The following is a 23,498-nucleotide window of genomic DNA, read 5'->3' on the forward strand; positions in this document are numbered from 1 at the left end:
GTGTAAAGAAATGTTTCCCAGTTCCTATTTACAAATGAATTCACTTTTCATATCTGTCCGTGCCCATTTTTCACTACTGAACCTGAAGTAGTGACTCGTGTTTACTCTTGTGTCCACTCTTTCATTCAAGTTTGAAGAGATTAAGCTCCTTTGCTTTTGCTTTTTATAATCAGCTGTGATTCAGTGCCCAGAACTGAACACGATATTTTAAACGAGGTCTTGCTCGTGCTTTGTGAAACGTGTTTTGAATTCCATGGTCTTCCCTACATATTCAGGTTGCTGTTTTTATTGGTTTGCCACATTGTCTTGATGAGGACACAGAAGAATCTACATAAACATCGTGATCCCTTTTGTGTGTGACTTTCTGCAGCCCAGAATCACCCCTGCAATATGTGTCTGGTATTCTTATTTCTGTGTGGATCGCTTTGCATTTGTTAGCACTAAACATCATTTGCTAAATCTCTGCCCAGTCCACATGGAGCCTGGGTTTGGAAGCACATATCTGATTTATCCTTATAATGTACAATAAAATGAGTAATCACTTGGTAGATGAGCTGGAATCTGATCTCTCATAGATCTGTGCAAGACGTGCATTTCACAAAACAACACAAGGTCTGTGATGACTGGCATTGGTGTACTGAGATCATTCAGGTGTGATACAGAGCATTTTATCATGCCGGATATGGGCTCTTCTGGTTGGCTTTATGTGCAGAAGTGGTCTCCACAGCTACAGATTTGGCACTGCTGTTATCATGGAGGACAGAGCAAATCCAGCACATGGATGTAATTCTGTTCCCAGATGGAAAATACTCTCTTTCCTGGGTCAGGATGTGCAAACCAGGATTGACTTCATCTCAAAATCAACTTTCTTTACTTTTGGCTGAGTCTGGGATTTGTTTGAATTCTTCCCAAAACCCAAGGCTTGGCTTGAATGCCTCTAATTTCATCCCGTTTCACTCTGCAAACTACATTTTACTTTCTTGAACATAATACGTTTACGAAGGGAAACTGGAATTCCAGACATTTTTTCCAATGAGAGACCTGTGCGCAGTGGAGAGATGACATGGTGTGTGAGAAGGTAACACGCTGGATGAATCTCTAGTGACTAGGACTTGAGAAAAAATGCCGATTTGGTCCGCAATTGCTACTTATGAAAGCAGCATCACAGGAAAAAAAAATTCAATTCGATTGAACAGACAGAAACTGGGTGTTGAGCAGAATCCTTTTATGTGTAAAGTGGGCGGTGGCAATGATTGTTGTTTAACTATTAGAATACTTGGAGGAAATGTCATTAAATTAAAAAAAACTGCTGGCAGTTATGCGTCTTTTGTCTTTTTTTGCCACACCCTGAACCTGTTGCCAGAGGCTATTCCCTTTAAAGAAATGCAAATGTCCTCAGCGCAGTGCACGGCATGGCTCTGTTTGGTACCCACAGTATCGGGTATGTTTTTTTTTTTAGAATCCTAATTTTCTTTTGAGTCTTTTTTGAGAAATTGTTATGGCGGGGCAAAGATGTGTTGCACAACCTTTTATTCTGCTGCATCATAATGGACACTTTAGTACACAGCTGTCCCAAGGAAAACTGCATTTGTTACACTGGATGTGTAGTGTTTGTAGGATAATATATGTGTAACCTTCAGGTAGGAATTGCAATACTATAACGATCTCACGGCGACTGAAGATAGATTCTGGGTCCCATTTAATAAGCTCCTCACCTTGGAAACCCAGAGGTGAAAAAGCATGTGCCCGTGCAATGAGGGGTACCAGTGTGGCGACGTTTGGCAGCAGCTAAGCATCCTCGGTGATTGTGTTAGGTCAATCCCAATTAAGGTCACCCTCCTTTTCTCCTGCCTCAGTGTGTATCTGCAAATTAATTGGCAGCGTTTATATGTTTTGTGTTGCAGGAGACCCATTAATTAATTGTTTCTGCTTTCTTTTCATCATAAAGAGGAGACTCCTCGCCAAACCATAGGCTTGCACTTAGTTATTATGGTTTAATAGCCTGCTTGCCAAACCAGATATATTTTACTGTGAATGCTGGTTCAGATCAGCGAAGATGAATTGGCTATTAATTAGAGTCATGCTGAGAGGGCACTAGGGAGATACTACTCATGGCCTGCAATCAGTGTCAGTGTTGCTCTTTTCTGTTTTTTAAGAGGAGGGCAGAGGGTGAGGCGAAAAGATTTAACGTTAAAAGTAACCTCCCTCTGTGGCTTAGAGTATAATATTTCAGACCTGTTCTTTTAAGCTTGAGCTTTCCGTTGTCTTGCGTTGTTTTTTAGCAGCAAATTGGAGCGGATATCAAAATTCATTGCGTATTAAACTGCACTGGGATGGAAGTCTTGTTATTTAATGCCTCATAGACAAAAATGCTTTGAGACTTGAAAGCTATCACAGAAATATGTGTCACGGGTTTGATCTGTGTGGAGAATTATGTCTTGGCCTTCGTTTTAGGAGAACCGCCGGAAAACCCTTCAATCATGATTAATTAAAATACCCTTTAGGAAAAGTTCCATTTTCTGCTCATCCATACTGGATAAATTTGTCAAAACAAGAAGATATATGTGCTTTTATTGCCTGACACAATCTTAGCTGCATCCATATTGGGGACGTGGTCTGTGCTATGTGACTTTGTGGAGGTGTCTCTGTCGTTACTCACACTGATCATTCAACAGTCGGTTTACAACCCCTTTTGTTAAAAAAAAAACTTGTTTTTTTTTTCGTCTGAGTTAGCAGAGTTATGGCCCATCTATGCAAATTGGGCATTTTGACAGTTTGTTATTCATGTCATTGCCTTTTTAAACACTTAAAGGATATAAATTAAACACTGACAGGCTCGGTTGAAATTGCCACTAAATATTATTAAATACTTTAACAAGTTCCTTGTAAATATGCCTTAAATGTTTGAAAGATATGCAGGGAGAGAAATGGCATTGCATCAACTTATTAGAGGCAATAAAATAGCAGTGATTTATACCCAATGTGGAACAACTAGGGTCACAGTTTTGCTTATCCTGTTTGCTTCTCTTGTCTTGATACAAACAATAAATGCTGTCGCGTTTTGTTCCACCCTTACAGTTTTATAAGTCACGCAATGCGCACTCTGGACGTCCCAGGCTTGCAGTGGCGCAGATATAACACGAGCCTCAAACGCTGTGTGCACGTTATCAAGTAAAGAAACCTTCACTCTTTCATTTCATTTAGAGAAATCGTCCCTCTCCTGTGAAACATAAAGAGCAAAACTTTGAAAAAGAAGGTGTCTGTGCCCACCAGTGGTTTTTGGTTGGGTGTGATTTGAGTGGAAGCCAATGTGGAGGTCTCCCAGCACTGCCATGAAACTTCCACCCCTCTTCCCTCAGTCCAGAAAAAGCGAAGGTTGTTTCTGTTGATCTTTGCGTAAGAAAGACTCAGAATCTTAGCCACCGACACCAATTGATGCTTTTAACACGTGCTGTCTTTTAGGTAAACTTCATAATGACACAATTATTTGAAGGCTGAAAGGAAACTTCTCTAGTGGTGTAGCTAGCAAAACGAGATGGCTGTCACCGCCAAGGGGGTGGAATAAGACGCGCGCCGCCTAAAACACCGTTTCATGTGCTTTTCGGTGGTGTGCGTTATGGTGAGGAGAATTGAGTGGGAGCTACAGTAATTGTGCTGTTAAGGGGAAATGAATGTAGGTGTTGGATGAGCACCAGGTTTGGCAGTTCCCACTCCAAACACCGACGAGTGTAATAGAAATTCTGTCATAACTGTCTTTTTTTTTTGTCAGATTTCCTCATTGCACATCATTTCATTATTTTCATTCATTTTAGGCCACGGGTGTGCAACCTTTCAACCACAATTGTGTAAGATTCAGGCTATTACAATTCACAGTGGTCAGGGCTGATCAGAAGATGTAATAATTGGGTATGTAATGAGTCTTGAGGTTGAATTAACCAAAATAGTTCCTCCCTGCTTTATTCACGCATTAGTGAGCTGATTCCCTCCAACTAGTGGGTTAGGAAATGGGCTGTCTTACACTGCGGCGGTGTTTTCACCAGTGAAAAGCGTGGGGCTGAAGGCTGAGGACGAGGCGAGGCGAGGGGGCAGTGCTTGCTGTGGTAAGAAGAGCCAGGTGGATCTGCTGGAGCGCTTCAGGCTGCTCTCTGACATCATCAGAAAAGAGGGGACCGACAAAGAGGCAGTACACAGCCAGAACCTGTATGAAAAGTAATTGAGCTGTCGTTTTGAGTTTCTCGATGCCTGCTTCCATCTTTTTGGTGTTTTGAGGCTTTCTTTTTTTATGTATGTGAAAAAAGAGAATATTGTTAAGTCTCAGCATAACTGCAATAAAATATAAAAAAAGAGGGGACCACATGCTTTCACTCAGAAGCACGAAATTCTGAGCGGCCGAGCCAGTAGAATCTCTTGCCCAAACTGGAGATAGGACATGAAATCAAGCAGCGCCAAACGGACTGGGCACAGGGTCCCTTGCTAGCTGTGTGTTGGGAGACCTAATGATTTTCCATATGTGCCCGAGAACTGTGGTTCTTCTTGATCGGCCCAAACCTTCCTGCAGGCAGTGTAGGTCTCGTGGTCTATAAATGGACAATGGCTTCAGTGCTATGATATTCTCAGTATCTGCAGGAAAGGTTTGGTGAATAGTGTGTTTCGGAGGATGGGGTGCCTAGTTATCCTCTTGCTCATGTTGGTAGTAAACCCAACTTAATTAACAAGCACCTGTTTTCTGACTGGGTGGGCGAGTGAGATGTAGCTCTATAATCTGAACCAGATATTGCAAAAATAGAGGTATTTTTCTAATGTTCCTATAAGATTTAATGTTTAAATGTATATTTTTTGTATCTTTGTAGACTCTGGGGGCATTCCCCTGTTTGGAGGACAGGTGTTTAATAGGATTGGCGTGCCGTGCTAATGTAAGCAATCAGCGCCCACTGTCATCTGTTATTTCCAGATGTTCGAAAATGTTCAATTTTCACTGTAAAGTTAAAGCTGTTGCAGTTTATTTGCTGGCCACAGAAGGCAAGTTTGTAATTTATTCCATTAAAAACAAATCAAAAGCTTTAACCAAAAGAAGAATATTGGCACTAAAAATAGCAAAAACGATGACACAATAGTGGATCTGGATGTGTGGTTTGTGGCACACTTTACAATAATTAAAGGCCACATTTTTAAAGGACCAATACTCTGCTGTACATGTTTTAAAATGGCGCCATGCGCCAGCACAGTTTTGGATAAAGTTATTAGATCACCATTTACATATCTCTGCCTGCTTTAGAATGAAAAAGAGAATCTGCAATAGTTCTGTTTGTGTAGTCTGATCCTCAGAGTTCAATTCTGTAGGAAAAGCAAACAGGTTTGAGATGAAAGAAAAGACTAAGGTTTCACATACTCACTCAGAGCACTGGAGAAAAGAACATAACTAAAGATATTGGGCTTATTTTATGCTCTTTTTGACATTTTAAATTTTGCTAATTTCTCATTCCAAATTTGAAAGCTTGAGCAATTTTTTTCAAGCAGGAATTGTCAGCGAGGCTTAAATTATTTATGTGCTTGCAGTACAAGCTCATTGTAGCCACACATCTCCTGTATCTGCCATTTGGTGCAAAAAGTACATGAAACAACAACTTTAAAAACCGGTGGATATGTAACGGCTTTAATAATTAATGAAGGCAGTTTTCACATGATTAAACTCCGCTAGGAATGAAAGGAAATCGGGACCAGCAGAAAGACTGAGGTAGCTTTTTGGAAAAGCACCCCGTCTATAGAATGAGAGGCCAAAGCAAAGTTGGAGTATTTGGTATTCGGTGTGGTTTCTGGTGAAGTGTGTGTAAACACATTAGAGTAGCATTTGAATTGCCAAAGTAGGTGAAATATTTTATTTAAAAAAAAAAAGATTTTTAGCATGCACCAGCACCAAGGAGGGTGTCTTCAGAGGTCCTGAAAAAGTTTTCCATTACATCCAAAAGCATCCACAAAACAGCAGTTTATATTTGCCGATTTGTTGGTTTGGTTCACTTACTTACAGTGTCCCTCTCAATTGTCTTGAGCATTCATGCAATCCAGCGAGGGGCAGTTTGGTTTTGGAGTGACTTAATCAGCCTGAGATCACGGGGTGTAAGTTGTCACATTTGCAGAGCAGAACAGTCCTGGAGGTGTAGGGATTTTCGGGCTTCATGTCCTCGTGGCCCAGTCTGCGGTCGTTGGAGAAGACTCTTCTCTCCTACCTGCCGGACGTGTCTGAACACATCATTCTTCCGCCCAGCTCTGGGAGGGCAGCCCTGTCAGCAGGGTCGTGGGGCTGTGTTTGAGCTGCAGGCTGTGAGCATCCCTCGTCTGGCAGGCTGTAACCTTGCCACCAGCCTCTTCCTTCTTTCTTCTAAAGACTGGGAGCAGCAGTGACTCAAGCCATACACACAACGCACCTCGGGGTGGGGAGACAGAATAGCATCCAAAAACAGGAAAAGATTTAAGTTGGACAGCAGGTACGGGCCTAAAAATCTGAGCTTGTTCCTGCCGCGGGTTCATTCCATTAGACCGTCTTGAGCACAGGAGCTGCTGAAAGGCTGAGATTGTATCTCTTTAGATTTTGAAATAGTTCCCAGTTTTTTTTTTCCAGTAATGCTAAAGGAATCTCCAATCTGGATAAGACTTATTTTGTGTTTGTCCTTAAAAATCCGTATGGTAACCAATAACACAGCAGTCTTCAGATTCTTCTCCGTGTCTTTGTGTGGAAGCTGTGATTGCCGTTGGTTTTATCCGTTCGGCCCTGTGCCAGCGTGGATGTAAGTGCTCCGTTTTGGTTCATGGTTTGTTAACATGAAGTGCTTTCCTGTCGAAAAGAACTGGTCATACTATTTTACAGCTATGTGATTCTGGAAATAAGAAATAAATTACGTTTAGTAAATGGTGTACATAATCACTAAACCTTGTTTAAAATTGCGCATTGCATTTCTTTTTCATTTTTATGTTTGATAATTAAAGATTTCAAAGTTAATTGTCTTTGCATACGAGTAGCCATTGTAGCGTCCTCATGGAGTCCTGGAAAAGACTGGGAATTTACAGTATATTTGGATAAGATGAAACCAGCTTCCTGTCTCAGCTCTCTAATTCATGCAAAGACCTTTCAGGACAGGACTGGGAACTGGACTGATGGCAGTCATTTCTGAACCGTTTACCTTAGTCAAACTCTTTGCCCCACGGCGGCGAGGACACTCCTGCCCCGGCTCCGAGCGGAATCCCGCGCGGTCTCAGAACGGCGGAGAGGCGGGCAGAAATCGGCGCCTCTTTTTCTTTCTTTCCTTCTTTTTTTATTTGCACATTGTTTGCCTGCAAACAATAATCTGTCAGGGAACCATAAAAAACATATCTATGCAGATGAAGCCAACGGTCACAATCCATCACCCAGGAAGAGCTCAGTTTATTGCCGAAGGGCGTGTGGCCCTGCTGGGGCCGGGAGAGGAGCCCCGGAGGAGCAGGGGCTTGATCTTCTTGAAAATGCCACAATAAATCGCCACGCCTGCGAATGCACACATGATGAAATGTGCTCCTAAACTGCCCTGATTTGTGAGGGCACCTTGCAGATTTTATTTTCCACTGTTAACATTTTCATTCTTGCATTATGTATGGTGCTGTGGGCCATGGAAATGCTACCAACACATTGCCTGAGGGATAGCCACACACACAAGGCATGAGCAAAGCCACAGCAGGCTCCGTGCTCCCCTCTCGCCCCCCTGCAGGACCCCAGAGGTGTGCGTTCGCTTTTATTCTCCCCTTTTTAAGGAGTTCACTTTCTGAAAATAATAACGCTGATATTAATGATCCCGGCAATACTGACAGCGAAGGGGAAAAAAGCGCGAGACTAGGTGTCGGACAGAAGAGCTTACTCATTTTCTTCTGTGCGTCGTGGTGTTGATATGCAGTAGTAAACTGGATTAAAGTGATATGTGTGCTGACCTGCAAGCCCTGTATTATTTCTGTGAACAACAACAAGAAATAGTTTTGCTGTGTGTTGCAGGATGTTGGAATGTTTTGAGTTGGGGTCTAGAGGACTTTTCTGGTGCAAAGGGTTGCTGGAGTGTATATAATCATTTGCTGCTCTGCACTCAGTGGTTATTATTTTAATTGGAAAGAACTTTCAGAATTCGTTCTGTGTTCTGTGTTTTTATGTAGCAAAGGCCCCTCTTTGACTGTATGATATTGTTTTGGTGGTTTGCTGATTTTCGGGATCTACAGCACAAATCAAAGCTCTCTGCGAGCGAGTTTGTTTTTGCTGCGAGAGAGCATAGGTGAATGAAGCTTACATGCAGCATAGCTTTATTGCAGGTATTGCTTTTCAAGGAAAGAGTGAAGATGAATTTGTTTTTGAAGCTATAGAATCTTTCAACTTGTTTGGCTTTGCCTCAGCGCATGCAGTGCAAGCTGTAGAACTGCACTCTGTATCACAGTGTGGATCACATTGTTAACTATTGTGTTGGGCTCTGGTTAAATAATAAGAATATCTTGCAGTGGGTAACAGTGCAGGTAGAATGAGTTCAGGAGACCCCAGCAGAAAGGCATTGTAACTGATGGATAAATTATGCAGATTTTTTCTCCCTCCTCAGGAATTGACTCATTGCATTAACCACACTTAATGAGTTCTGACCTGTCAAATACAGGACAACCTAATAATTAAGAACCTTGAGAAATCTCATAAGAACCCAAAACATAATAACCCAACAGAGGGAAAAAAAAGAGAGAGAGGCTCAGTTTAAGGTGGTGGGAGATGCACTTGGGTAAGTGTTCTGTGCTTGATATAAAGGAGGAAATTAGTCTGGTTTGAAAACTGGGTTTTCTAATCTTTGTCTTCTTCCATTATCTTAACCAAAGGTCTAGGCAGAAATTTAGAATAAAGACTAAAATCTCTTGGAATATTTGATATTATCCAGAAAAAATGTAACAAAGATAACAGTGTGTGAAAGTTTTTTCCTCTGTGATAGTAATAGAGGCTGTGCTACATATAGGGGATTTCCTTCATTTTGCAAACGATTTAGGTAAATGTATGCAGCAGACTGTGTGTATATACAATTCCCTGCACAATGCTGGTCTTCCTACAGCTCATCAGCGCACCACAGCTGAAACAAAGCAGAGCTTTGCCTGCAGCTGGTCATGAGTGCCTGGGAAACAAATCTGAAGCATGACAGAAGCATGTGTTTAACTGTGTTTAAAACAAAAATTAGAGGGGAGGAACTTTTATTGATCCTACCTTATCAAGGGTTTGTTTCAGGTGACTGGCTTTTAAAGTTAACGCCAGATAGCTTCGGTTTGAGAGTGAATTTTGCCGTGCTTGTGGGTGGAGGGGTAGAATGTGCTCAGATACTCACATTAGTATTTTAGATGTGCAGGAGCGTTGTTTTCCCAACACAGCCCCTTGTATGCAGATGAGTTAGTCTTGTGTGGTGTGGTTCTGTGGTTTTAAATATACAGTGCATTTGTTTGCTCAGTTGATAGAGCAGAGGACTGCAGTGGAAACGCATGGCAGTTGGGTCACTGATTCAAATCCGGCCTGAAGGGTGAGGCTGCTTATTCACCAGGAGGGCCGAGCGGTCTCAGGGTCTTTGCCAGGTGCGGGTTCGAATTTCGCTCCTGATTTTCTGAGTCTTCCCAACTTTGACTTCATCTGCACCTTTGAGAGTCCGGTACAAGCTACATAGCCGAGTTGTTGAAGCCAATAAGTTGGCTTCTTTCAAGAAATGACTGGATGAGATTCTTGAAATAATTAATTAGCTCCTTACTACAAAATGGGCTAAGTGGCCTCCTCTCGTTTGTAAGGATTCTTGTACTGCAGGTGTTATTACACAATAATCACACGTCTTGTGTCTTTATACAATAACTGCCTGTGTGTTTACAATGGCAGTAACGCAACAACAACAGTGGAAGTACATTTAACACAAACTTTTGTCTCACAAGATTATTAATGTGCAGTTACGCAACAGCCACGTATTCATGATAAGTCTAAATTATACCCACGCACTCAGATCTGTTTATCCGTCTGGAATTCTTAATGTCTTATTTGTTTAATATGTATTCATGAAAGAAAAAGTAATTAAAACCTTTGTTGTATGTGAGTGCCTTCTGTTACTGGATGCAGTAGAGAAAAGGCATGCTTTTTATCTGGGTTTTACAGTGTGTAGGTGTGGTGAAGGCTATAAAATTGATTTTGGTGATCGGTTTTCAGTGCTCTTTGCTCTGCAGAGGAATCTGAGTCCTGTCAGGTCTGTTCTCTTTACATATCAAATGCTAATGCAAAGCCATGGAAATTCAGCTTGGCAGCAAGACAGTTCTGCACGTGTCCATGATAGTACTGGAGAATCACCCTGCTTGCACGGCACTCATCCCTCTGGAATAAAGACACCGCCTGCGGTCTAAAAAGACACACTGACATAGATGAGGTTGTTCACAGAAGCTGTTATCAGATATATAAATGTTATCCATCCATCATGATATCCCATTTAAGGACGATTAAACTGCTTGTTGCTGGATCTTGGTGTCTGGGGTTTGGCGGCTGGTGAATGCAATCACACATTAATCCCTGCAGTCGGTAGGCAAAGGAAGTGGCCGCCCACTGGAAGAGATGAGATGGCATTTTATTCCGTGAACCGTGACAAAGTCCGCCACCGGCTTGTCTGGCTCACCTCTTGGCTTTTTGTTATCAGGGAGCTTTCATTTAGTTTATATCAATTATCAATCGCACAAAATGACTTTTAGAAGACAGATGTTCCCCTTTTACAACTTGACCTTTGAGTCGGTGTGTTTCTTTTTCTATAAACGCACGCATGTTGATAAGGAGAATGAGCAACATGGCAGGACCTCCACTGGAGATTCCCGTCCAGGACAGGGTGTTGTATTCAGCCCCTCAGTGAGAGCAGCCTGACTGATTTAAACAGACTGCTCATGCTTTGTGTTCTTGATACGAGCAAGCAGGCGTTTTCCTTTGAATATTGTAAACCCCGTAAGGCGCTCGGACCTTGTGCCAGGCAGAGTACATCACATGACCTTTCCTGGATGACCTGCTTAGGAAGGTGTGGCAACTGACAAGCCGACAGAGCTTCCTGTGACAGCTTTTTCATTTGAACCGGGATGCACATACGCAACACGAGAAGAGCTGCACTACACGAGCGCTGGCTTAAGCATCACAAACGCTGGAGGGAAAATTGTCCAGAAGAGTCTGAGATCAGCTTCCCACTTGAGCTTTAGTGCTGGAGTAAAGCCTGCTTCCCCTTCTTATTGTCCATTATATTGTGCATTTGTTGTTCAAAGTAATACCGCCAATATTATGCTCTTCAAAGTAAGACAGGAATCAAAAGGATTTTCTTTTGAACTGAAAGAAAAGGCATGCATTTGAAGAAAGGGCATGGTCAAATAAAGTAGTGCAATTGTTCCTACTTGAATTCCACATTTTTTCCAGTCAAGAGACACTTGTCATAAAAAAAGCTCCTAGAGTCCTTTGAATGTGGGGAAATGGGGATTTTGTCATAACCATGATCCCGTCATAGTTGTGATCTTTACGGCTCGATGATAATTAGAGACTGACGGAGTTCTTTTTGTACTAGAACAAACCCATTAGGGAAATGAGGAATGTTTTACGAGAGAGAAACAAAAACGTGTGATTTCCTCATTTCAATTGCATTAATAGCAGAAAGAAATGGTAGATCTGGTTCCAGCCCTTTGGCGCCTTGATAAACCGTTTCTGGTCAAAAAGAACAAATATTTAAGGTATCTGAGGCTGTGATGCACATCTGTCAAGCAGCCCAAGGGCAAAATCCTGCACACAGCGAGGCACCGTCATGCTGATATGGGGCTTCACTGCAGCAAAATAAAATATGGCTCAAGTTTTCATTAAGGTGCTATTGATTAGCTTTTCCCGGCTATGAATTATGGAGAACATTAAATAAAAAGGAAAATATTTTTATTACTTTTCACAGGCCATGCCAGAGTCCTCGCTTTATCTCACACCAGGCCCAAACAGGCATTTTGTTTTGTTAAATTCTTGCGGCTCCCATGAAGCAACCGAGGTTATTTTTTCGTTTAAAAAAAGCTTTGTGTATCTTTTTTTCTCCTCCGTGCGCGAGTGTGTGTCTGGTATGAATGCTAGGTGGGGCTCAGCTGGTGGTCATGTGACACTCCTCTCGTACAGAGGCTCAGTCTGCCCCGCCAGCACCTGTGTGTCCATTCACTTTCGCTAATTCCCTTTCAGTGAGACGGCGCGTGTGAATAGCCCCGAATAAAGAGCAGGTACTTCTGAATTGCCAGAAAGTCTGCAAAACTAAGAAAAGGCAGAGCTAAAACAGCATATAAAATTGGCAGCCCTTTAGGGAAATGTAATGAGTCATCGAAAGCAAATCTAGTTACTTCAGTTTGCAGATGCGTTTTTTTTTTTTGGAGAGGAGAAACAAATGCAAAATGTCTGCAAGATTTACTGTTAAGACATAGTCTTATGATAGGCCATAATCAAAATAAGCGTATTGCATTTGAAACCTGCAAAAGTTGTTTTTGAATAGAGGAGCCCAGGTGATGCACTGGAAACACTGTCCTAGCTCATAACAGAGACACAAGGAGAAGAATCCCACTTCTTGTGCTTCACTTTGACTAAGCCTTTAAATCAATTACTTGTGTTGCATTGAAACCAAACTGCACAGGTATAAACAGATTGGGGTTAATAAATTGAGATGGGGGGAGTTGATCTTGATACCCTGTGGAAACTGGCTGTGTATGGTGGGTTTATGGTGCTGTACAGGCTAGTGAGTCTTGAAAATTTCACTTTTCAAATTTCATGGAAACTCAAGATAATTTTCCAAAACTATGTTTGGTCTTTTCCAAGCCTCCATCATCACCTCTTGTACGACTTGCCCCTTTTAAACCTTTGCAGTTTTGCTTAGGACAGAGAGAGTATGTTTTTTACTCTGCAGATTAAAAACCTTTGAAAACCACCTTGCAAATACTTTTTGTAACAAGTCTGTTATGCATCCACTGTCTCCTGGGGGGATTTTTTTTTTAAATGTACTGACTAGTTTTTTTTCTGCCTGGGATTAAATATTTAAAAACTGAGGGAAAAAAAACACAACATCAAACTAACAAAACAATCACCAGCTGCTGCAAATTTGCATATTTGTTCAAGCTTGTGAAGTGCTCTTACCTTAGTTTTCAGGAAAGAAAGGGACAGGAACTTTAGCAGACCTGTTTCACAAACCTGAGTAGGTAAGAACCAAACCTTTCCTGAGAATAGAACCATACTACTATTGAAAATATCTTTCTGCATATTGATATGATTCATGTTTAGTCACTCTGTGATAGTTTAATTACCAGTATGCTTGCAGGAAAACCACAGTTAATCATTAAGAAGTTTTCTTTCAAGGCGCATAAATGAGCAGTTTTTCTTTCTCCTAGACCTTTTTGGCTTCCTTGTTGTCTCTTACATGAATGGACAGTGTCCACAGATCCCCCCTGATTTTGTTAATGGGCTCTGAGTTGTTTGCTTCACAAGTTCCACCACAAAAATGCTACATCACCTTCTACATTTCCTCAAGCAAATAAAGAGACACATTTCTTTTAGCTGCTGTTTGTCAAAGAGGTGTAGGAGTAAGTGTGCTTTAAAGTCACCCCTCAGCATTTTCATAAAAAAATTGGCACACATTTCCTCTTTACCAGACACCTGTGGAACGCCTTGACTATTCGAGATGAGAACATTTTTATTATAATAATTACAAGTTTCAAAATCTCCCATGAGGTATGCCATCGCGCTTGTTTTTGAAATAAATGTATTCGTTGAAATATTTCGTACACCTGGGGTTTCAGGTAGAGCCGGGGGTCAAGCGTCGTCTGAGCTCAAGCCTGACCTTTGACCGGGAGCAAGGTCAATTCATTTTGTAATTTGTGCCATGAGCGGTATTTGACTTTGATGGTTTATTGATCAGCTGCCGTGGATTCAGCAGCATAGGCAGATGAATCCCAGGTAAAAACCAGCTATTTCTCTTGTACACGCGTGCTGGGCGAATGTAATGGGACCCTTAAGACACGACGCCACCGGGATACTATTACACAGCCGGCGGTCCTGGTAAGTCCCGCAGGCTCCCGCCATGATTCAGCTCCGTCACGAGGAAGAGAAAACCCCACAGACACGAGAGCAGGGAGCTTCAGGGGTAGGCCGACGTGACACAGCTCGAGGAGAGATGGGTGGAAAGCAGGGAGAGTTGGGAGAGGCAGGGCCCAGGCTGGGAGGGAGCAGAACCAGCCCAACATTGGCCTCTGCATGCTTTTACTCAGACTGAGGCAAGGGAGGTAGTTCTCAAGGCTGGATTTTACCCTGTATCTCCAGATTGAACAGTGGCTTTGAATTATTTCAAAAAAGCGTTTACACCTTTTAATGTTGGTGGGTGAAATGTCAGCTTTTAGCTGCATAATTTTATTTTTTAACAAATAGAGCATCATCTTCAGACAATAGGGAAATCCCATCTGACATTAGTGGGGAAAAAAAGAACATTATAGTTTTTCTAATGGAAGAAATCCAGATTTCAAAATTAATATTCTGCCGATGAATAATACTGAACAAATTCATTGCCAACAATAGTAATGTTCCTTGCAGGACTACTTAGCTGTAGCCTTGTGTGACCCAAGGTGACCTGACCAGGCAGGATTGATGAGTCATTATCTAACATAAAACAAACTGGATTCCATTCTTTCTGAGGAGTAATTAAAACGCAGATTGGAAAAAAAAAAGTGCTCAAACTCGTTTTTCAGCAAAATGTGAGCCATACACAGAAGAGATCGCAACTGAAGTACAATAGTTTAACCAAAACATGGTAAGTCTGTCAAAACAAAAGAGCTTGGCTGGTATAACTCATGGGGACGGGACACAGGATTCGGATATTTTTCACGTAGAGTTCGTCAGCTCCATCTGTTTCTCTGACGTAGTTGGATGTCCCTCTCCTTTCCTTGGTCTAGATTTGCTGTTTCAGTAAATGTTCTGCATTGTATCCCAGAGTGGACTTTGCTTCCCTCGGTGCACGTCTTCTCCCTTGTGTGCTGGCGACGGAAGCTTACAGATTCCTTGCTGTGGTGCAAAACGGCACTTTACTGTCCAGAACCCGCAACACGGTTTAGTGCTGCAGCCTTGATCTAGACTTTTCAGGGACAGGACATTATTTAGTCTCGGTTAAAGCACAGGTCTGCATCATTGTAGTAATAATGATTTGGCAGAGGAGAAGGGCTGGCCGCGGTCTGTCTTTGCTTGCCTGTGTTTATGGCTGTTGGATTCCTTAGAAGGCACTCTTGACAGGTCTTATGTACATTTTACATAATGTAATAAAGTAAGTTTTGTTTCAGGATAAATATTTGCGAGAGAGAGAGAGAGAGAAATAGATGGGCCACATACATTACTAAAAATAATTCTTACATTTCATGAAAAATAAAAAAGCTCCCAACAAACTCGGTATGGTACCTTACATTTTCCACACCTTTATTTGAAGCTGTTTGAGATTTTCATCAATACAGTCGTTTAGACCGTCAGCCATTCCTCTCACAAGATTTCAAACGATAACGACGTTTTTTTTCGGAAAGACTCTTGGTTTACATTTTTGACTTGACTTTTTTTTTTGGACTGCTATACCTCAGAGGCCACTGCAAGCTATTTACCTCCGAGCGAAAACTGCTCAGGCAAATATGCCCATGGAGCATGCCAGGTGTTTAGCTTAGGATTCTTTTTTTCCGGAAGACAAATGGAAAAGTGCCACTGCACTCCGAGAAGTCATTAATAAAAGTTAGAACTCTTATACTGTTGAGCCCAGAACATAATTTTGCAGCAGAATCTTGTTGCACGATGAAGCATAGCTTCCAGTTTACGTCAACAGGTAATTACAGATTAGCTGGCTGAAGAGGTACAATCGCCATGAAACATCCAGAATGGGAGCAGAAGGGAATATTTGCTTTTGTCTGCCGAGTGGATTGATGGAACGAAAGGTGTTGGCTCTTGAGTTGGAAAGTTAAAATAAACTGGAAAGTTCTCTATAGACAGACCTCTGGGGGCCATCGGTAATATTGAGGTAATTTGCAGAGCTGCCTGTGTTTCAGAGAAATCATCTTGACAGCAGGATTTAAACCGCTTTAGATCCTGGCGTTTGTTCCAGATTGGTATCATGTTGCTTATCTGGGGCGAGATGTAGAGGGAAAGGCTCTTCTGGTCAGAACCACGGCTCTCGGGCTGGGAAGAGAAGTGCCTGCCATTTGGGTAACTTCTGCTGCTGCTCCTCACAGCAGCAAGGCTTAAGGTCCCAATTAGGATTCCAGGCTTGCGCCAGGACCATTTTTCTAACAGATTTGTCATGAAAGCCAAATGTTAGTGGAAGTTCAGGCTTGACAGCTGAAGCCCAGTGAAGGAAGCGAAGGATAGAGAGGGAGATTAAAAGCAGTTCCTACTTATTACAAGTGGAATTTCCTCAGACTTGATTGAAGTTTCACCATACTGCTGCCACATTCAGGCCCACAAAGGATCTCCAAAGTTCTCAAATTTGAAGCGAAGGAGGGTGGGGCGAGTGGAGAATATCAAAGTGACAGGAAAAGCATAGATTTCTTTTTGACAGCAGTAACCCAGCTGCTTGAAGAATTTCAAAGAAGTGTACTTGAGCTCTTTACTGAAAGTTTTAGAGTGAAATGACTAAACCAGCCTGCAACTACACGCGCTTAGAAAATACGCACATCCTTTACATATCAATCTTGCTCAATCCATTGTACACATTATTTAGAAAACTTATAATGTGAAAGATTATTTAGAAATGTATTTTATGTGCTGCATTATAATGTGTAGAAAAAGACTATTTGGAAAAACAACATCAAAGTGAAATACATGGGGCGCTTGATTTTAACTATATAATGAATGGAGGTCAATTATTAGAAAAACGAGTGAAACTCAATATTTGGCTTGCAGAATTCTAGTGTTATTGCAAATATTGACATAAAATATATATGGGAAAAGTAAAATGGGAAGAAAAGACATTCAAAGCTATTTACCCTTTCATTTTTTTAAATTAATGGAACCTCTTAATGTTTTGCCTCAAACATCAATCATACAAAAAAAATCCATTGTTGCATTAACCCTGAAAGAATGAACAATAATAATAAAAAAGCCATTATAGTGCTTCAGCATCCCTTCCATAAATCTCAGAAATAAACTTAGTTCGCAGAATGTGTCATTTTAGGGCCATCTGTGATGCTGGGGTTCTGTGCCACCAGGCCTTAAACAATGAAGCAGTAACTCAGAAGATATTGTTGTCCTAATTTGAGGTTGAAGCATTTTGCTGTACTCACAAATAAAATATATAAATAAATAACCCCCTGTGTGTTTGGGCCCGGCCCTACATTCTTTTAGACAGCAGAAAACAGCATTGTCTTCAATAGCCACTCAACGCGACATTGTAAATCACTTGGAAACACATAAAAACAGGCATCTCAGGAAGATTTACAGTAACACTACAGAGCCTTTTAAACAAATATTAAAATAAGGCCAAAACAGCACTGGGCGACTCGTTTAAGAGGTCTGTGTCCTTCACTGTGCAGGTAGGTACAGTGTGTTGATGGCATGAATTTCCATTCAAATTAGCACTTGATTGATGACGTGACACTCTGCTGAGTTCGGAAAGGGCGTTGTGTGTGCCGCAAAGGCAGTCGCTCCTGCCTTTGAAAAAGAAAGTGGTAGAATTAGTCATTTTTTCACTCCACAGAGTTTCATCCCAGCGATGTCCCCTGGTATAGTAAGCAGTTCTAGAGTGAGAGTGAATGGGATATCCCCACAAGGCTAGGAGCACAAACGTGTGTTTTCTATACCTAGGTAGTTACCTTAAGAGAGGTGTTCCGGGATCTTATGGATCCTAGCCAGAATGCGAAGGATGTGTGTATTGAGGATGTGGAGATAGTCCGTCCGGACTGTGGATAATACTGTGAAAAGCAGCTCTGATTTCCAGACCAGAGCTACCTGGGCTCATCGGGCCAGGCCTCATCCTGGTGACCAAGGCGTTCAGGTGACGAGAGCAAACCGGGGGTCCGATATTGGTCCACGGCAGGGTTACTCCTGGTCCCCACTTGTTCAGCTGGAGAGACTGGAGCAACTGGGGTAAAGTAATGCATCTCATTCAGTTACAATAGCAAGGTCTGAACCCACCACCCACCCGTTCTGAGGGAATTAGGAGAGGATGGGTGTTTTGGATTTCAGCTCAGTGACGATAATGTGCTGTTGCCTGTGTGGTTTTAAGCATGAACAAAACGGTGAATAACTTTTTACAACTTTTACAAAAAAAAGTTGTGATATACTGTACGTGACGGAATGTGCGGTACCTAGGAGTTCTCCGTTTATTTCCTAATTGGGATGTTTCATTTTATTTTAATGGTTACTGTGGCAATGTTTAGTAACAAGGCCTCTGTAGTGTTCAGTTTGGCACCCATAGAAATCACATACTGTCATCGCTGCTTAAAAGTAAACTCCTAATACAGGTGCCCTAACATCATCAATTGTGAAAGGAAAATAGACAGATACTTCTTCCACAGCCCTTCCAAACAAAAAGCACCAAACACAAAGACAGATCCAGTGTTTGCATCGGCAGTGATGAATTGCATTAAGCTGGCTGTTCGTCTTCGCGCATTGCATGAATGGTATGTTTTCTATTGCGTGCGCTTATTTGCTATGGACTGGACATCTAGACTAGTCTGCAAGGAAGAAGAAAGCAGTGTGTCCTGCTCACAAACTCTACAGTCACTCGTGCGCCACAGCTCTTGTGTTTGAAGCTGACTTTCTGAAAGGGAGTCTTCTCGCTCTCTTGGTGAGCTGGAGCCGATCCTACCAAGTAAGACAGCAAATAATAAAGCCTTTTATTTGGCATCTTTGGAATATAAGTACTTAACTGGGGAATGCAACAGAACAAATACTTTTTGGTAAAATACATGTATTTTAATTCCTTCAAGCAAAACTAATTAAAGATGACACCTGATTTGCATAAATAAGCATTATCATTTGCATGGAGGCACAAGGGAATGTGGTAAGAAAAGGAAAGCAATATTTTGCATTCTGCTAATTTCATTTTATTTAGGATTTAAGCTTAATAAAGATTCATTTTGGTTGTGAAGCGAAATAATCAAGGGGGAAAATTGAACTATCTCCAAAGATACAGCAGCCCCTTTTCCGAGGCCTGTTTTAGCCGGAGAAGAATCCTAATGGAGACTGACTCTGCCTGGCTTTGGTCCAAAACGAACTCCTTCTTGAAAGGTAAAATTTCAGAGCCCAATTTATTAGTATGCAGAACTGGCACCAATTGGAGAATTAATGGCGGTGACTGATAATGACTGTAATAGTGGCACAAATGGGGTGTTAAAATAGCAAACAACGGGCATAAGGCATGTAATGGGGATTTTATTAATTGCCAAATGAGCCTCTTTTGCCACTTCAAGGATTTACGGTGGCAGTGCCAGCCTGGCCTGCAGAGCCCTCTCTAATCTGAGCTCGAGGAGGTCATGTCAGGAACCTGACACGTGCTCTCGCTGAGCTGCGCGATGACTGTCGGTGCGGTGCGTTAGTGACCACTGCGACCATATCGTCACACCCGGGAGCTTCCCAGGGAGGAAAGGTATCTCACTGCCACAGGCTCAGTCAGACATTTGTTGTGCCCAGAACATTGCATTATGAACCACCTTTTATAAACACATATTCTTAATAAACTGAAACCATGATCTCCACAACAGATGCTCCGTGTCTGAGCATCTCATCTGTTTTCCGCAACACTTTAGTTTAGGAGCTGCAAAGTATCTTCACATGGACTGATCCCTTCTAATGATGGATTTTATGATGATTAATACAATTCTGATTGTTGTCATACGTATATAAATGTTTTATTAACAGATACTTCAATGTTAATAACTTCACAGAAATTGCATCCCTTAAACTACACCGCTGCCCTAATTTCTGACTTTTTCTTGAAAAAAAATTGTTTTTTGCTTCCTGCTCAGGTGCAGTTATCATACTGCTTATAATTTGTTAGTCATGTTTTTCCGTAATGGACATATTTTCATTAATGCCATGTGTTATACTGAAAAATTAGATTTTGTTACAAACTGCTTTTTTGGTCATTTTTATTCCTGTGAAAAGTAGGTGCACCTCTCTGGTGTCAACATAGCAAAGTGTTCAGATTTTGACTTCTTAGTTTTTTTCCATTTGTCTTGATAAGTTGCCTTGGGTGTGGGCTCTGTATGTTGATGTATTTTTGTTAGAAAGTGAGCATAATCCTTCTATTTGCGCAACTTCAGAATTGAGTGTAAAATGAAGAAGAAACCATATGGCAATCATGTTAATCTGGGATAAGCTTGGTTCTTGGTTTAGGTCCCAGAGAGCACAGAAAAACAATGCTGCCTCATCTTTGACTGGGAAAATCAGCTCCCAAACTATTGGAATTATGTTTTGGGAAAAAAAACAACTCTTGTTTTCTACCTCTAAAGTAGCACTAATTATCCCTGTGAAAGTTTACTGCAGTAAATTAAAATGTGTTTTAACCACATTTTTTCTGTGCTTTACCACAATTGTTCACAGTCTGTGTGATTTTTATGTGCCTTTATATCCTTTCCACACATTTACCATTGTCTAACACTTTCATGAAAATAAGTTTACTACCTTTCATGCTTTTTCTGAAATGTTTCTTCCATCACCTTGTTCAGAAAAGTCAAGATGATGAAAGTTGTCTTTTTCAAAGTTTGATTCTGTCATAATTCTGGAAATATGAAACTCAGTCTCTGTAAATCAGAAAACATTACTGAAACCCCGGAACTCACTTATTACTTAAAGGGATGTACATCTATTTCAAAGTGCAAATGTTAACCTTATCAGGTGTTCTTTTTACTTTGACTTTATAAGATTAGATTACATGCAACACATTACTGTTTCTATTCTTATTCAGAGTCCTCAAAGTTAATTTTTGTTGTGTGTGTTTGACTTGAATAAAGACAACAAATTATAGAAAAATAATCAGAAAAAAATAGACGATTTTGATAAATGTCAAAAGCAGAGATTCACCCCGGGGAGGAGAGACAAATTGATTTGTGACAAACATGGTACAACTACCATAGTAAAGCTTGATATTTTTTGTATCTCATGTGTGTGAGTATGTGACTCTGTTTGCTCATTGATAGATCATTGACAGACATAAGTTGATTAAAAAGAAACCTTTATTGCCAGCTGCTTCCCTAATGGATCCAAGACTTTAAAACTGAAAGAAACAATTAGAGTTTTACAGCTTTGTGGGCACCACTGCTTTCTATAAATCAGGTGACGGGTATAAATTTTCCAACAAAACAGTTGCCCCTCGCATGTGTAATCAACAAGTTGCTAAGTGTGCCATCTGAAGCTCGTTTGCAATGATTCCACCTTCCTAACTCCGCTTAAAACATTTTGAACACTGTCAGATTTCACACGTGCAGGGGGGTCTTTTCTTTTTAAATGTTTAAACAGACTTTTGTTGAAAATAGAAACTCCAGAATTTACTTTTGGCAGTGTATTGCAAAAAAACACTAACGGACTGTGGTACTCGCTCATTGTTCAAAAGTGTCAAATGAGCCTGTCATGTCAGAATAAAAAAGGAGCGATCTTCTGGGCCTTTTTTATCATGACAGAAGAAGAACGGAAAAAAGTTAAGGGTTTGTCCTTTAAAAAATTGTTCTGCACACACATACCGAGAGAGGAAAACCATGCAAGGAGAGCAGCTGGGTTTTATTTCATCAATAAAAGCAACAGTAGTTGGAAGCCTTTGATAATGTTAATAGATAAAAGAATCAAAGATCCTATTACATCTGGAAAGAGATGGTAGAGTTTTGATCACATTATGCATCCGATAACAACATTCAGCATGAAAATAAGCAGGTTTCAATGTGTTTTTAAATGATAAAAGATACTGCGAGAAGGATACTGTAATTGGGTATATTTAATTGTCAGACAAGATATTTAAAGAAAGTAAGTCTTCAACCCTAATTTCCCGAATTACTGTTGTCTTATTACATTTAAAGCTCTGTCTATCATTTTAAAAGCTCGTTGCTTTTCATTTTCTTAGGAGTGTTTATTACTAAAATTGTGTGTAGAAATTTATGATAACTGTTTTTTTTTACTCGTGCACAGACAATTTCTGAGTTCATTTTTACATAATTAATCTTTGCTTTGCTTTAAGTCGAAAAATACTCACCCTTAATGGAAAGGTCATTTTGTTAGCTTTGCAGGCCAAACACTATATCGTAACAAAGCTATTTGTCGGTTTGAAGTGTTTGAAATGTTCGGAAATGAATTTGGAAAGTTAAGTTAAGACGTGCCAAGCTGAAGGCTTGAATGCCATCCAAGCAATGGCAGACAAATTTGATAAACTCATATACAGTAACATTGGAAAGGCTGTCTGCTTTGTCAGAAAGGTTAAGACAAAGTCATATGGAAATTGGCACACATTTTCGATTCTTTGTATTTAGTTAAATGCACAGGATCGTGTGGCTCCCAGTTTGGGATATGTGTGTGCAAAACTCCCCCGACCTTTGCTGACTGTGTGCACTCACATTTTCCTCTTAAAATAATGTTCTTCTGGTCAGGCCCGCAGCTGCATGGAGCAGTGCAGTACTCGTTGCCCCCCATCATTGATCTGCTCAGCGTCTGTTCCGACAAAGCCGCCCCCAGCTTCAGGCCTTCTTGCGTCAGTGGTTGAGTGTGTCCACAGAGCCTCAGGCACAGGGATTCCAGCTGCTGAGTCAAACGGGGATCTGAAGTGCAACAGCTCCACAGTTCTGCTGGAAAAGCCAGTGAGTTTGAATCTACACTTTCTCCAAATGAGAACTGTCAACAGGTACAACACCGGCCAGCTTAGATCTTTTGTTGGACAAAACCATCTCCTGTTAGTTATTGTACCCACACTTACACTTTACTCTGAAACACATTTTCTTTCTTCGTTGCTGTCTTACTGTACCTTTTAAAGGCTGAAAGAGGGGTTCTAATTGTATACTGCCGTAGAAGTATAGAAACCTCTGCTTTTCAGCATGTCTTGGCAGCATTAAGCTGTGCCGTGCTGTGGTATACCAGGTGAGTTTATACCTTAACTTTTGCTTTATGTTCTCTAACAGTTCCTCCAGCAACACATTCACTGTTTAACATTTTAGATAAATCTATGAAACAGATTTTCCCACAAAAACTGTGTGTGTGGGGGGTTGGGGAGGTGATGGTCTTTACTGACTGTCTTCAAAAGCCCTGTGACAACCAATTTAGAGGAATGAGATGAACCCATAGCAGCCTAAAATTGTTTTGGAACAATTCCATGGGAAATCATGGTTATTTTCATTAAAAATATTGAAATATTGCAAAGACTTCTAAAAGATTTTCTTGATATGTCATTCTACTGCCAAGATTCCCTTTTTTCTGACAGCCCTTTTAGCTCCTTACAAACAGAATTAGTCCAATAACTAAAATAACT

The 23,498-nt window shown here is 41.0% G+C and overlaps 1 protein-coding gene across 5 annotated transcripts in view; it reads left to right on the top strand.

Annotated features, from left to right (window-relative positions):
* The window catches only part of casz1 (castor zinc finger 1), a 242,887-nt gene that overhangs the window by 22,130 nt on the left and 197,259 nt on the right, over nt 1-23,498 (top strand). The window contains exon 1 of one of the 5 annotated variants that reach the window (XM_069184062.1): nt 22,621-22,833. The exons of the other annotated variants lie outside the window; for them this stretch is intronic. The gene's annotated coding sequence lies outside the window, so the exon portion shown is untranslated. Of the gene's footprint in view, nt 1-22,620; nt 22,834-23,498 lie in introns of those variants that run through there. 5 annotated transcript variants of the gene reach the window in all.

The sequence above is a fragment of the Lepisosteus oculatus genome, chromosome 25, assembly GCF_040954835.1.
Source record: "Lepisosteus oculatus isolate fLepOcu1 chromosome 25, fLepOcu1.hap2, whole genome shotgun sequence".
Taxonomy (NCBI): Eukaryota; Metazoa; Chordata; class Actinopteri; order Semionotiformes; family Lepisosteidae; genus Lepisosteus; species Lepisosteus oculatus.